The following is a 14,991-nucleotide window of genomic DNA, read 5'->3' as shown; positions in this document are numbered from 1 at the left end:
ATGTAACATCATATTAATGAGCCTGAAACTACTTTTCCCCTTGCTGGTTAGGTTCTTATTGCTGTCTTAATTCCTGGAGATTTTGCTTCACTTTCCGTAAGTCATCTCTTCAATCTTTATAATTAAACCTCATTTAAATATTTTGGCCACTTTCTTGAACTAATTATAGTGAATTATGGCTGAGGTGGCACTTTCATCCTATGTCCCTATTTTCAGGCACTTACAGTGTAACTGTTAGGAAAAAAACACCCTTTGGGCTTAAAACTGGTATGTTCATAAATATCAAAGCTGACCTGCAACTGAAAAACAATTGTGTTTGGACCCTTTTTTCTCCTCTGTGATATATAATGAAGATGTGAAATGCTATAGGGATTTTCTTGTGCTTATTTGTTACCTTAGAAACATCAGGACCATTAAGTCATGTCTACCCTGGTTTTGATGCTATTCAATTCAATTTATTCTGAGAAGAGCCGCAGAGGAAGCATACGTATTCTACAGTTGAATGTTTTTTGGTGTTTGAATTTTTAACATAGACACCTTTTCTCCCAAGTATCTGCCAGGAGTTTGAGTCAGATATGCATTAAAAAACCCCACAACCAAACAAAAGCAGAATTTTAAGGAGTATGGTTACAATGCCTTCCCCTTTCAGTTACTTAGGTGTCATCTTCTTGGGACTGATCCAAATTTTCCCATTGATATCAACAGGCTTTGGATCAGGGCCCTTCTCATTGGCCCCCATCCTCCACTGAGATCCACATGGACAGATTGCTGGACCTGCAAACAGTCCCACTGATTTCAGTGTAGCTCCATGCAGGTGAAGCACTCTGCCTGCACAGGTCACAATACAGGGTCAAGGCCACAGCCTAACCAACTCTCTAATCCTCTAAGGAGTGCTTCAGCAAAAACAGAGAAATCAAGGATGGATGTTTCTACTGTGAACAGCAAGCAAACAGGAGTCAGGGCCTCAGCACCTTGAAGGATCAACAACTGAGGACTCTGATCTTGCAAGCAGCTGAGTGCCCAGCACAGTGCAGTATTAGGATGCAGATATCTTAAAGAGCAGGAACCTATGAGATTTTATACGATCAAGTCCAGGGATTGACTCAGTGCATCTAGAGAATTAGGTCTGTTCCGAGCTCTGAATTTGATTATTTTTTTCCCTTGTGCCTTGACTCAGCAGAGGCCAGGAGTGCTAAAGAGTACTGATCCAAGCCCAGTGTATGGAAACTGTGAACCTATTGTCTCCTACCAGTCCCCAGATTCTATAGTGAACTGCTCTTTAGATTTGCATGCAACAATAGCTGCCTCTCTCTGAAGCTATATGGAGAGGTTGGTGGCAGGCTCCCAAAGGGAGAAGAAAAAAAACAGAGGTAAGTGGCATTGATCATGATGTAAAATGGACCTTTAAGGGTTCAGGGGGGAACTAAAGGGAGAAAATTGGTATGCTCAAAGCTCCAACTCTGAGAGGCACACAAGGTGCCCTACAGTGAGAGGAGCAAGAAATGGCAGGTGCTTTCTGGTTTCAAACACCAGAAAACACGGTTTTTCCTTTCCCAGCCTTTATCCACCTTTTCCAGTGCAGTCCCCGATTCCACTCCTAGACTCTGGAACTTCCTTAAAGCCGGTCCCATCTCCATGTCAGAGTGCACTGGGACTCCCAGCCCTGAGCCTGCTCAGATCCCATGCCTAGTATCAATTCCCTGCTCTCATCCTGTGTACAGAACTACAACATGCTTCATTCTTTTCCCGGGATGCTGGCTTTCGGCGCATGTTCCATTTCTCCTCTCCCAGCGCCCTTCCTGGTAGCACCTCCGTAAACTGGAGAAGCGTGTTAGGAGTCTGCAGCTATTCCCCGAGCAGCCTGGCCAATGCTCAGCAGCTTGCGTTGATTCAATAAGCTCCTACCTTGGTTTAGGAGAGAGTCTAAAAGGAGGAGAGAATTGCACTAGGTATCTTTCCCTCTTCAGGCCCCGTCAGAGGACTCAATGCAGGTGCAAATCCAATCTCAGTGTTTGAGAAGCACTTCTACTCTTAAGTGATCACTCTCCTTACAGTGTGTATGATAACACCCATTTTTTCATGTTCTGTGTGTATATAAATCTCCTCACTGTATTTTCCACTGAATGCATCCGATGAAGTGAGCTGTAGCTCACGAAAGCTTATGCTCAGATAAATTGGTTAGTCTCTAAGGTGCCACTAGTACTCCTTTTCTTTTTGCAAATACAGACTAACAGGGCTGCCAGTCTGAAACATTTCTACTCTGTGGCTGGAGGGGAAAAACTATCTCTGCCTTTCTGAACATCCTCCTCTGGGAGGAATTAGCAGTGCCTGGAGCTTCCCCAACTCTCCCATCCCCATTTTCTGCCTCCCTTAAATTCAACTCTCCTTTAAATTTGGCATTAATAACGAAGAGAAAGTCATTGCTTTCTCCTTTTCGCCTCACAGCTAAAAGCTTTCTCTTTTCTTCATAGCACTTGTTAAACACGACAGACGGAGTAAAAGCTTCATAAATCATAAACAAGCAAAGGGCCTAAATAAAAGTCATCGCAAGCTGAGGAAGAGAGAGGCCCAGCACCCACATTAGAGCTGGAATCAAGCTCACGAGCAGGAGGCAAAGGGCATTCCAGTTTCACGTCTAAACCAGAAACTAAACTAAATGCAAGTGGGCCATGAAAGGCAACTAGAATACAGCTCTGCAGAATTAAAGCCAGAAGGGGAAACAGCAGATTGTTTCTTCCTATCTGGTCCTTCCCCATCCTAAATACAATGACCAGACTTTGTCTCTCTGCTCCCCTTTCTAGCATGAAAAGACCCTTCCAACTGCTGCCAAGGGATCAGTTTCTCTACTGCTGTGGCATTCTGTTGGCATAGCTCCATCAACGTCAATGGGATTCTGAAAAATGACACTAGCAATAGAAGTTGGACCATAATGTTCTGGTGAATGAACTAGCATTCATGATCAGTGTCAGAGCCGGCTACTAATGCTTCGGTGCAGGAATGAGAAGATTTGAAAGAGGAGAAGCAACAATGATATTCTAACACAAAAGTGCCAAATGTTGGCATGAATGGCTCAGAGGAAGAAATAGAGGCAGTCTGCATGGGCTTTCCCTCAAGGAAAAATGTTCTTTTTGTAACAGAAAAGCAGAACAAGTTAATATAAGATAATTAGGGAACAGAGAACTCCCTAGCTTATGATTCAGCTCCTATGACCCTTGGGTGTGCAGCCCAAACTTCCCAGAGGCCCTCTAGGCCCCAGATAGCCAATAGTTGGTTCTTTTCATGAATGTTGTGCATGCAGAGGGCATGCTGGGGTGAAATTAACCCCTTGTTCACCAAGGCCTGGGGAGTGACTCTCAGCTTGTGATAAAGTTACCAAATTCCCTGCACCATAACAAACCTGACTGTCCTCCTCTTGGGAATTCACGGTTATCTTTAGGGGCAACTTCCGCTAGAATGTAGTGTTATCCTGATGGAGCCTGCTCCATCCCACCTTTGTCCATACCTGTATTGGAGGGATACAGAGAAATTAGCTGGATATATTGCATGATGGGATACTCCTTGCCTGCTCCTACAACTGGCTGGACACACGGTTTGGTCCTATCCCTTTGCCTGCAGGGATTTCACTGAAAATTTGATCAACTCATTTTATTTAGAGAGAAAAATGAAGAATTAAAAAAAATCACCACAGAGAAAACAAGAACACAAGAGGTCACATTGTTGATCAAATCTAAGGAAAGCCGGAAGCTGAAATGGAAAAAAAGGAATGGCATGGAGGGTAAAGAGGAGAGGGCAGGAGAATAAATAGAACAGCAGAGTTCAAGTCCTGGGGCCATGGAGTGGGGACATGAGGAAATGGAACAGGAATTGTTGGACTCAAGAAAATGGAAGTGAACAAAGGGGGCTTAGTTCAGGGTTGCTCTCTAACCTCTTTGAGCAGGGTAAGTTGGTGAAAAGGAGACGCAATGCAGTCACATGGCATCCTCAAGGCACAAAAGACCCTGCCTGCCAGGTGTATTGCTAGCAGAAGTGGCTCTGCAGCTTATTCATAGAGTCCAAAGCCAGAGGACCACTGTAATCATCTAGTCTGACCTCCTGTATAACTCAGGCCATAGAATTTCCCCACAATAATTCCTAGAGATCTTTTAGAAAAACAGCCAATCTTGACTTAAAAATCGTCTATGATGGGCAATCCACCAAATCCAAGGCCCTTGGTAAACTGTTACAATGTTAATTACTCTCACTGTTAAAAATGTATGGCATATTTCCAGTCTGAATTTGTCCAGCTACAACTTCCAGCCACTGGATCATGTTATACCTTTCTCTTCTAGACGGAAGAGTCCATTATTAAATATTTGTTCCCCAGGTAGGTACTTATAGACTGTAATCTTACAGTCTTAACCTTCTCTTTGTTGAGCTAAATAGATTGAGCTCCTTAAATTTACCAATATGAGGTATGTTTTTAAATCCTTTAATCATTCTCATGGCTCTTCTCTGAACTCTCTCCAGTTTTTTACATCCTTCTTGAATTTGTGGAAACCAGAACTGGACACAGTTCCAGCCGTCGTAGCACCAGTGCCAAGTACAAGATTCCCCTGGTTATGCATCCAAGGATCACATTAGCCCTTTTGGCCACTACCTCACACGGGGAGCTTTTGTTCAGCTGATTATTCAACACAACCCCCAAATCTTTCTCAGAATCATTGCTTCCAAGGTTAGATTTACCCATGACGTAAATATGGCCTACATTCTTTGTTTCGTAGCTGTATACATTGACATTCCGCCATATTAAAAATATATAGTTTACTTGTGCCCAGCTTACCAAGCAATCCAGATCAGTCTGTATCAGTGACCTATCCTCTTCATTTATGAGTCCCCAGATTTCTGTGTCCTCTGCAAACTTTATCAGTGATGATTTCAAGTTTCTTCCAGGTCTTTAATATAAATGTTAAATGGCACAGGACCAAAACCCAATCCCAGTAAGACCCCCTAGAAACATACCCATTCAGTGATGATTCACTGTTTACAATTACATTTTAAGACCTTTCAGTTAGGCAGCTTTTCTTTAATATATAGTTTTTTTTACCCAAAATGTCATGCGGTATCAAGCCAAACTTACAGATGTCTAAGTTTTTTATATCCTCTCTATTACCTTTATCAACCAAATTTGTAATCTCATCAAAAAAGAGATCAAATTAGTTTGGGATCTATTTTCCATAAACCTGTGTTGATTGGTATTAATTGTATTCTCCTCCTAAAATTTTTTATTAATCAGTCCCCATATCAGCTGTAACATTATCTTGCCTGGGATCATTGTCAGGCTGACAAGCCTGTAATTACCTGGGTCACCTTGTTTATCCATTTTAAATATTGGCACAACCTTAGCTTTCTTCCAGTTTTCTGGAATTTCCCAAGACCTATTGAAAATCAACACTAACGGTCCAGCAAGCTCCTCAGACAGCTCTTTTAAGACTCCTGGATGCAAGTTATCCAGACATGCTGATTTTAAAATGTCTAACTTTAGTTGCAGCTGTTTTCATATCCTCCTGAGATACTAGTGGAATGGAAAGCGTGTTATCATAGGATAAGACTACATTATCTGGATTGTTGTTTTTTTCAAATACAGAACAGAAATATTTATTGAACACTTCTGACATTTCTGCATTATTATTGATAATTCTGCCATTTCCATCTAGTAATGGACGATAAAATTGTTAGGATTCTTTTTGTTCCTATGATACTCTAAAAACTCCTTCTTATTGCCTGCTGGCCATAGATTTCTCCTTGTGTCCCTTTGCTTTCCTTATCAATTTTCTACAATCCCTAGCTTCTGATTTATAGTCATTACTATCAGCTTCTCTTTTCTTCCATTTGTTATATGGTATTTTTATACTGCTGCCTGCACTTCCCGTCTAAACCAGGTCCATTTTTTAACCAATACAATTTTCTTCTTCGATTGTGGGCATTTAGTAAAGTGTTCTTAAACACTTCCCAGTTATCATTCACATTTTTCTGATTAAATTCTTCCTCCCAGCTTCTTTGGCTCATAATTGTTTTCAGCTTTGTGAAATTGACCCTTTGAAAGCATGAAGTATATATATCACTGGCCTGAACTTTATTCGGTTTGCACATTAGAAATGTGATCAAGTCATAATCAGTTGTACCTAAGTTCCCATTCATTTTTAATTCTGTGATCAGTTCCTCTTTCTCTGTCAAGACAAAGTCTAATATAGCATTTCCCTGGATTGGATTGGATTAGGAAATTGTCATCTATAATATTTAGAAATTCTAAGGCTATTTTAGTACTGGCAACATGAGACCTTCAGCTAATTTCCCCACAAGAACTCCCTGGTGCTGAGGTTTTTCTAGAGCATACTGGGGTGTGTTCCAGCAGCCAGGGGTGTGTGGCTGCATTGGAGTAGCTGCATTGACTTCACTGGAAATTTTCATGTACTTAAAATTAAACACATGCTTGAGTGTTTTGCTGAATCAGGGCTTTTTGGAGGGAGTATAGTGGGAGCAAATTTAGCATACAAAGGATAAAAAAAAAAGAACGAACAAACATGTAATTAATAAACCCTTGTCCCTTGCTTAATCCTAATAATTTGGGCCAGATCTTGGCTACACTTATACTGCTGAGAAACACCTCTCTCTCTGCTGAAGTCAATGAGGCTTCTTATGAAGTAAACTCTCTCTCATCATTAGGTCGAGTGGTAGAATCTGGCCCTCTGCTTATATTGTTACATCCCTTTCCTCCATCCTTCATCTGTCTTTATAGACTGCAAGCTCTTCAGGCCAGGGACTTTGTGTTTCAAAAGTATCTCACACACTTTGGCTGCTGGAGTAATCTAAACTATCTATTTTTTTTTTTGCTACTGTTTCCTACTTCCAATTAGCCTTTAAATCTATAACAACACTTTGCCTCTCACTGCGTGGTTATCAAACTTCTTGAAAACCTCCTGCAAAAAAGCTTTATAAAAAATCTTTTGAATATCTCCTATTATTTTTACCAATCTTCCCTCATCTAAGACATTGTTAATTCTTATAAAATATTCTAACAGGCTAGACTTAAAATCATAGAATAGGATATCAGAGTTGGAAGGGACCTCAGAAGGTCATCTAGTCCAACTCCCTGCTCAAAGCAGGGCCAATCCCCAATTTTTGCCCCAGATCCCTAAATGGCCCCCTCAAGGATTGAATTTACAACCCTGGGTTTAGCAAGCCACTGCTCAAACCACTGAGCTATCCTTCACTTACCTTGGCAGAAACTAGGCTTGTTTGTCCCTATCATGTTTATTAAAGTGGTTTGTAATTTAAGCTATAATGATTATCTCAGCTATTATCCCTGGTACTAAGGCACATCCACCTGAATTTCCTAGGATCACACTTAGCTGTATTTTAAAGGATGGGTTTTGTACCTGAACCCCTGTGAGGAAGATTCGGGAAGCTAGATGATAGCAAAAGTAAGGTTCATTCCCCTCACTCCTTCATAGAGCTCACATTCTTATTCCTCCTTCTCTTCCTCTCTCTCTCTCTCCTCCCAGTCCACTGCCTCTATTCCCCAGGTTGCATCCTGGAAACTGTAGTTCCTGGACCCAAGGCTACAGGAACCACCGAGGAACAAACTTGCAAGCCCAAACTGGTGTAACTATCTGCACCTATCTAGATACAACAATGGTACAGCTCTGGCCACTTTCCAGTACTGTGGAAGAGGAGTTGCTTTAAGGAAAGATTATTTTCATTGGCACAAATAGCTCAGCATGGTTCTTTAGTGCCTTCAGCAAAATTTTGGACAAATACAATCCGGCTTTGGGGATCTGTGGCAATTTAAAATCTTTAATTATTCCAGTACTTTTTTTTTTTGTACCTCCATCTCAGATAGTGTTTCACCTTTGATAGCTGTGAAGAGTAACTGCAGGGTAGATTTTCCTCCATTACGTCTCGGGGTAAAGAGCAAAGCAAAGAAGTCATTTTGATTCTCTGCATTCTGTCTGCTCTCTTTGATTCCCCCTTCCTCCCCTTGTGATTTAACAAACTCACTTTCTTCCCCACAGGCTGCCTATTTCTGATGTACTTTGGAAATTATGTTTCTTGGTTTTGATCACAGAAATCTCAACTTGACAAATGCCATTCCTTCCCTGGACCTAATACAACCTTTAATAACTCAAGAGAGGGGTTAACCTTGTTGGGAACACTGGGGCATGGCCACTAGGTAACTCGAGGGGATGGAAGACCACAAGTGTCGATGAAGCCCCCTCGCACTAGGCCCCGGTGTCCTTGCCCCCCCCCTGCCTGGAGGCACTCGCAGCAGCTCTGCGTGCTAGGCCCAAGTGTCCTTGGCCCCCCTGCCTGGAGGCACACACAGCAGTTATGCTGAGAATCTGCAACAGTATGTTGCAGAGTCAGACTGCCTGAAACTAAGCAAGGCCAAACAGGGGAGATATGGAAGAACAATGCTGAATAAAGCAGCTTTATGTATAGTTTAACAAATGATACAGAGAATCAGGGAACTAGCTGGGAACTGGATTGGCTGGCTATATGGATACTTGGAGCAGCTTGCTATTGGATAAGTATGCTGGGAAAAAGGATGTATAAAAGCCTGTGTAACTTCCTGCTCTGGTGTGCAGGATTTGAGATTTTATGCTCCCTGTACCTTTTTGAAGCTTCAAATAAACTTTTCTGCTTCTCCACCCCGTTGTGATTATTGGGTGTAGCACACCGGGTAACGAACCAACTCAAGCTGTTGTTCAGCCTCTCGGCACTGGGTGCCGGCAACAGCTTTTGGCGTCCCTGGGTGGGCTCGAGGCTGCAATTTAGCCTTGCCCGGACCCCTCCTGGAGGTCGAGGATTGCGGCGAGAACCGACGCCCAGCGCGCACCGGTGAGTTCATCGGGGGCCTCGGAGGAGACGCGATTTGATCGACCCCAGAGGGCACAACGGTGCAACGCACTCATATAGTGGAGAAGCAGCTGCAGGCCACGGTGAAGAACCGGTTCCTTGGATCAGGTAGGATCCTTTAAAATCCGGATTATATGCTCTGTTGGAACCTGGGGACGCCCAGAGTTACCCTGTAGGACAGAGCGCAGAGGTTAGGGCACGGTGTACGCCCCTAGAGTGCATTCTAGCAAACTGGAAGGTATTTGGTGCGGATCCGATGATTAAGAGCCAATTAAAATGATTCTGTACAGTTGACTGGCCTCAATATCAACTCGAGGACTAGGAGTGGTGGCCACCAGGAGGGTCAATTAATTACAACACGATCCTTCAGTTACTCTTGTTCTGTCAGAGAACAAGGAAATGGAATGAACATATGTATGCGCATTTGTTTCTGACTTTATGTACTCGACCAGATATTTTACAGCGCTGTAATCTGACTCCAACTGGTTTGGTAGCAGCTAATGTTAGTCCCCAGACCCCCACCCCCACTGTAATGGCAGAGCCGGTGTCCCCTTCAGCCCCTACACCCACACCTTGTAAGTCCCCAATGGTTGGCCTATACCCCTTAATCACTGAAACTAAAGTCGCCCGGTCTGGATCAGACAGGCGTCCTGCCACAACTATGCAGGTTTATACTCGTGTGCCCTTTAATCCTGTGGATTTGGCTGCTTTCAAAGCACAGGCAGGAGAGTTTTCCACCAACCCAAGCAGGTTTATATCAGTCTTTGAGGGGTGCCTCAGTAGTCACAAGCCGGACTGGGATGATTGTAACGTCCTCCTGCGAACCCTATTGTCTGAGGTTGAAAGACAACAGGTTGTGTCCAAGGCAAGGGAGGAGGCACAGAGACGGTACGACCGGGATCGTATTAATGTCCCTGACCCGGATGCACAAGTCCCCCGAGCAGACCCCAGGTGGGATCCAAATGATCATGGGGATATGACCCGCCTTACCTCCTATAAGGAGTTGCTTTTGCATGGACTCCGTCACTCGGCTGTCCGACATAATAATTGGGCAAAACCATATGAAGTAATGCAGGATTTAAAAGAAAGCCCAGGGGCCTTTCTACAGCGTATTCGGGACACCATTCGACAGAACACTAATGCAGACCCCGATGATCAGGCAACTGAGTCAATTATTAAGGGAATTTTTACGAGCAGAGCAGCCCCTGATATTAAGAGAAAGTTACAGAAAAAGGAGGATTTAATGGGTATGACCATGGCACAAATTTTAGAGACTGCAAACCGAGCTTATAGTCTGAGAGAGACAGAGAAGGAGAGAAAGCAAGTGAGATTGATGGTAACAGCGGTACAGGCCGGCACTAAGCGAAGTGGCCGGGGAGGAAGGGGCCGTGGACGCGACCGTCCGGGCCTGCAGGAGAGACGACTGGGTCGCAACCGGTGTGCCCTGTGTCGACAGGAGGGACACTGGAAAAATGAGTGCCCAAAGAGGAAAGAAAAGGGGGGTGCCCCTATGATGGTGATGGTGGAGCAGGAATAGGGGTGTCAGGGGAGACGGACCACCCTACCCCCGGAACCCCGAGTAAAGATGCGGGTGGGAAGCTCAGAAATAGATTTTTTAGTGGACTCTGGAGCGGCCCGAACTGCCGTAAATCAGCCTCTTCAGTTGCCAGTAGCAGATTCCCTTACTGTGGTGGGAGCCACAGGCAGGGACACCAAGTGCCCAGTGTATGCCCCAGCGGAATGTGCTTTGGGAGACAGGACTATATCCCACAAGCTGGTATACCTCCCTGAGTGTCCAACCCCTCTGCTGGGACGGGATCTACTTTGTCGCCTCGGTGCCACCCTGCATTTTACTGAGGACGAAATAACCCTTACCTTACCCCCTGAGAATGCCTGGATCATGACCCTTGCAGTTGAGCCCTCAGCCATGCAAGCCCCAGAATGGAGCCCGTGGGAAGACCAGGTGTACCCCCTTGTGTGGGCATCAGGGATTCCAGGAAAGGCCACCCACCAGACCCCTATTACTATTCAGCTCATACCAGGGAAAGGCCCAGTGCAAGTAAAACAGTATCCAATCAAGAGGGAAGCCAGAGAAGGTTTACAGGAAACTATAGATCGATTCCTAATGTATGGTATTCTCCGGGAATGTCAGTCAGCCTGGAACACTCCCATTCTACCCGTACAGAAGCCTGATGGCACGTATCGGCTGGTACAGGACCTAAGGGCAGTCAATGAACGGGTTAAGGCTCTGCACCCTCTTGTCCCTAACCCGTACACCTTATTGGCTTCTATAGGGGGACAGTATACCCATTTTTCAGTCCTTGATCTGAAAGATGCTTTCTTTACCATCCCAGTTGCCACCCCATCACAGGAGATCTTCTCCTTCGAGTGGGAGGACCGAAAAAGGGTTAAAAAGCAACTTTGCTGGACAGTGTTGGCCCAGGGATTTAAAACTCTCCCACCCTTTTTGGCCAGGCTCTGGCCAGGGACCTACAGGAGTGGGATAATGAGGAGGCTCTCCTTCTGCAGTATGTAGATGATTTGTTAATTGCCACTGTGGGCCAAAAACCCTGTCTTAAAGCCACCGTGAGCCTCCTGAATTTTATTGGACTTCGGGGATATCGTGTAGCACGGAGTAAGGCTCAAATTGCCCTCCCAGAGGTACGGTACCTCGGGTTTCACATACGGCAAGGGGAGCGTCAGCTTTCAAGCGAAAGAAAGGAAGCTATCTGTCAAGTTCCTACCCCAAGTAACCGTAAGCGGCTCAGGGCATTTCTGGGTATGGCAGGCTCTTGCAGGATATGGATCCCAGAGTTTGGACTGTGGGCTACACCCCTGTACGACTGTGTAAAAGGAGCAGATCATGACCCCTTCTATTGGACCCCAGAGGCTGACAGGGCATTTAAAATCCTGAAAAGAAAATTGATGGAAGCCCCAGCTCTGGGCCTGCCAGATCTCTCTAAGCCGTTTCAGTTGTATGTACATGAACGAAGGGGGGTGGCCCTAGGAGTGCTTACACAGCTGTTAGGAGCATGGAAGCGTCCTGTGGCTTATTTTTCTAAGCAATTGGATCAGGTTGCAAAGGGTTGGCCGGCATGTTTACGGGCGGTCGCAGCTACTGCCCTATTGCTTGAGGAAGCCGAGAAGCTAACATTGGGAGGGGTTATGCAAATCTATACTCCCCATATGGTCCGAGCCTTATTGGATGCAAAGGGAGGGCTTTGGCTCACCCAGGCTCGGATTGCTCGGTACCAGGCTAAGCTGTTAGAGAACTCTGAAGTCACCCTACAGCCTTGCCCCTCCCTTAACCCAGCCACTCTCTTGCCAGAAACAGAGGAACAGAAACATGACTGTTTAGAGATCATAGATGCCCAGTACTCCAGCCGTCCAGATTTAAAGGATGTACCTCTCCCAAATGCAGATTATGAGTGGTACACTGATGGTAGCAGTACTGTAATAGATGGGCAAAGGAGGGCGGGTTATGCTGTTGTGACCCTCCATGACACTGTAGAAGCTGAAGGTTTGCCTGCTGGGACCTCTGCCCAGCTTGCCGAACTAATAGCCCTGACCCGTGCACTTGAACTGTCAAAAGGAAAGCGGGTCAACATTTTTACTGATTCAAAGTATGCTTTTGGTGTGCTGCATGCTCATGCTGGCCTATGGAAGCAAAGGGGAATGCTGACAGCCCAAGGCTCCCCAGTCAAGTACGGGCCCCAAATCCTCCAGCTCCTAGAAGCTGTACAACTCCCCTCGGAAGTGGCGGTGGTACACTGTAAAGCCCATCAAAGGGAGAATCAAAATGTGGCCAGAGGTAACGCTTGGGCAGATAGAGAGGCTAAGCATGCTGCCACCCTGCCATCCCCTCAGGCTGAGAACGCCCATATGCATGCCCTTATCCCATCAGTAGGGGCGCTTCCAACCCCTCAGTACTCTGGGGAGGAGAGACAGCTAACTGACAAACTCAGTCTCCGGGAAAAGGAGGGATGGCTCCATTCCCCGGAAGGGAAGGTCCTCTTACCAAAGGGCCTAATCCGGCCAGTGCTGCAGAAACTACATCAAACCACTCATGCTGGCAGGGAAGCACTTATCCAGCTAATGGGAAAATACTTTATCACTTCCGGACTCCGACCCCTGGCTGCCCAGGTACAGGCGGACTGCTTAGTCTGCCAAAAGAATAACCCCCGACCGGGACATCCTGTGCCACCAGCTGCCCTAGAACCCACTCCGGGCCCCGGACAAGTGTGGCAAATAGACTTTACTGAGTTTCCCCGGACCCAAGGGTTCAAATATCTCCTTGTTATAGTGGATCGGTTCAGCGGATGGCCAGAAGCCTTCCCATGCCATAACTGCACTGCCAGGACAGTGGCCCTCAAGTTTGTTAAGGAGCTCATTCCTCGCTTTGGACTCCCCCTGTGGATGGAATCTGACAACGGGACACACTTCACGTCAAAAATCATTCAAAGCATCTCACATGCCTTACAAATCCCCTGGAAACTCCATACGCCCTGGAGACCGCAAGCCAGTGGGGTAGTGGAGCGGACCAATCAGACCCTTAAACGGCATCTCTCAAAAGTGTGCCAAGAAGCCTCACTGCGATGGCCTGATGCTTTGCCCCTCGTCCTACTCCGTATCCGCGTTCTCCCAAAGGGTAGATTAGGGCTCAGTCCCTTTGAAATTATGTTTGGAAGGGCATGGCCCATGAATGGCACCCGGTTCTGTCAGGGGAATGGGAGTTGGGTAATGTTTTTTTGTCACAGTATATGTGTTCCCTGTCTGCTGTTCTCTTGTCTCTTCACAGGTATACCAAGGATTCCCAGCCTCTCCCCTTGGACTCTCCCGTTCACTCCTTACAGCCCGGTGACTCTGTGCTTGTTCGCACCTGGAAAGACGAGCCTCTCCAGGAAAAGTGGAAAGGACCCTATACCGTCCTGCTGATCTCCCATACAGCGGCAAAGATCGAGGGACACAAGAACTGGATCCATCACTCTCGTCTGAAGGCAGTACCTGCCCTCTCGTCAGCAGGACAGTGGACCATCCAACCTGCTGACTCCTCATCTAGTGACGATCTCGGGCTAAAGCTACTGTTTAAAAGACACAAATAGCGGGCTGGGGTTTGTCGTCTTGGCTTGGTGGTTTATTTAGCCTGCTATTGAAATTTCTCTTTCCTGTACTGCTTGTATTACTGGTATTATGCTGTGCAGTATCATGTGTCAGGGCCCTTTTGCAAAAGTTAATAAGTCATTCTCTTCAGGGCTATCACAAAGTGCTTATGCAAAGTCCTATTGTAAAGAAATAAGTAGCCCAAGTGAGAAAACTCAGAGCCAAGGCTGTTGAGTGTTCTCAAAGGGGGGAGTTGTTGGGAACACTGGGGCATGGCCACTAGGTAACTCGAGGGGATGGAAGACCACAAGTGTCGATGAAGCCCCCTCGCACTAGGCCCCTGTGTCCTTGCCCCGCCCCCTCCTGCCTGGAGGCACTCGCAGCAGCTCTGCGTGCTAGGCCCAAGTGTCCTTGGCCCCCCAGCCTGGAGGCACACACAGCAGTTATGCTGAGAATCTGCAACAGTATGTTGCAGAGTCAGACTGCCTGAAACTAAGCAAGGCCAAACAGGGGAGATATGGAAGAACAATGCTGAATAAAGCAGCTTTATGTATAGTTTAACAAATGATACAGAGAATCAGGGAACTAGCTGGGAACTGGATTAGCTGGCTATATGGATACTTGGAGCAGCTTGCTATTGGATAAGTATGCTGGGAAAAAGGATGTATAAAAGCCTGTGTAACTTCCTGCTCTGGTGTGCAGGATTTGAGATTTTATGCTCCCTGTACCTTTTTGAAGCTTCAAATAAACTTTTCTGCTTCTCCACCCCGTTGTGATTATTGGGTGTAGCACACCGGGTAACGAACCAACTCAAGCTGTTGTTCAGCCTCTCGGCACTGGGTGCCGGCAACAACCTTTAAGTCAGTTTGCTACAAAAACTGTTGTTCTGAGGGCCTGAGTTTGTATCAGGTGTTTCTCTTTTTCCTTTGGAAGAGCAGATAATCTAATAGAGCTGTGATCAGGAGGAAATGAAGTATTTGTAACAGCTTTTAAAAC

At 45.8% G+C, this 14,991-nt stretch overlaps 1 long non-coding RNA gene across 1 annotated transcript; it reads left to right on the top strand.

Moving 5' to 3' along the window:
- The first annotated feature begins 8,197 nt into the window (after positions 1–8,197).
- On the top strand, positions 8,198–14,760 carry LOC311511441. Its single transcript, XR_014709288.1, has 2 exons — positions 8,198–9,003; positions 13,694–14,760. It is a non-coding gene; the product is annotated as an uncharacterized lncRNA (long non-coding RNA).
- The last annotated feature ends 231 nt before the right edge of the window (positions 14,761–14,991 follow it).

Source organism: Lepidochelys olivacea (assembly GCF_965140295.1).
Source record: "Lepidochelys olivacea isolate rLepOli2 genome assembly, chromosome: 1".
NCBI lineage: Eukaryota > Metazoa > Chordata > Testudines > Cheloniidae > Lepidochelys > Lepidochelys olivacea.
The sequence above is the reverse complement of the archived record's forward strand: the minus strand, read 5'-3'. Positions and strand labels throughout refer to the sequence as shown.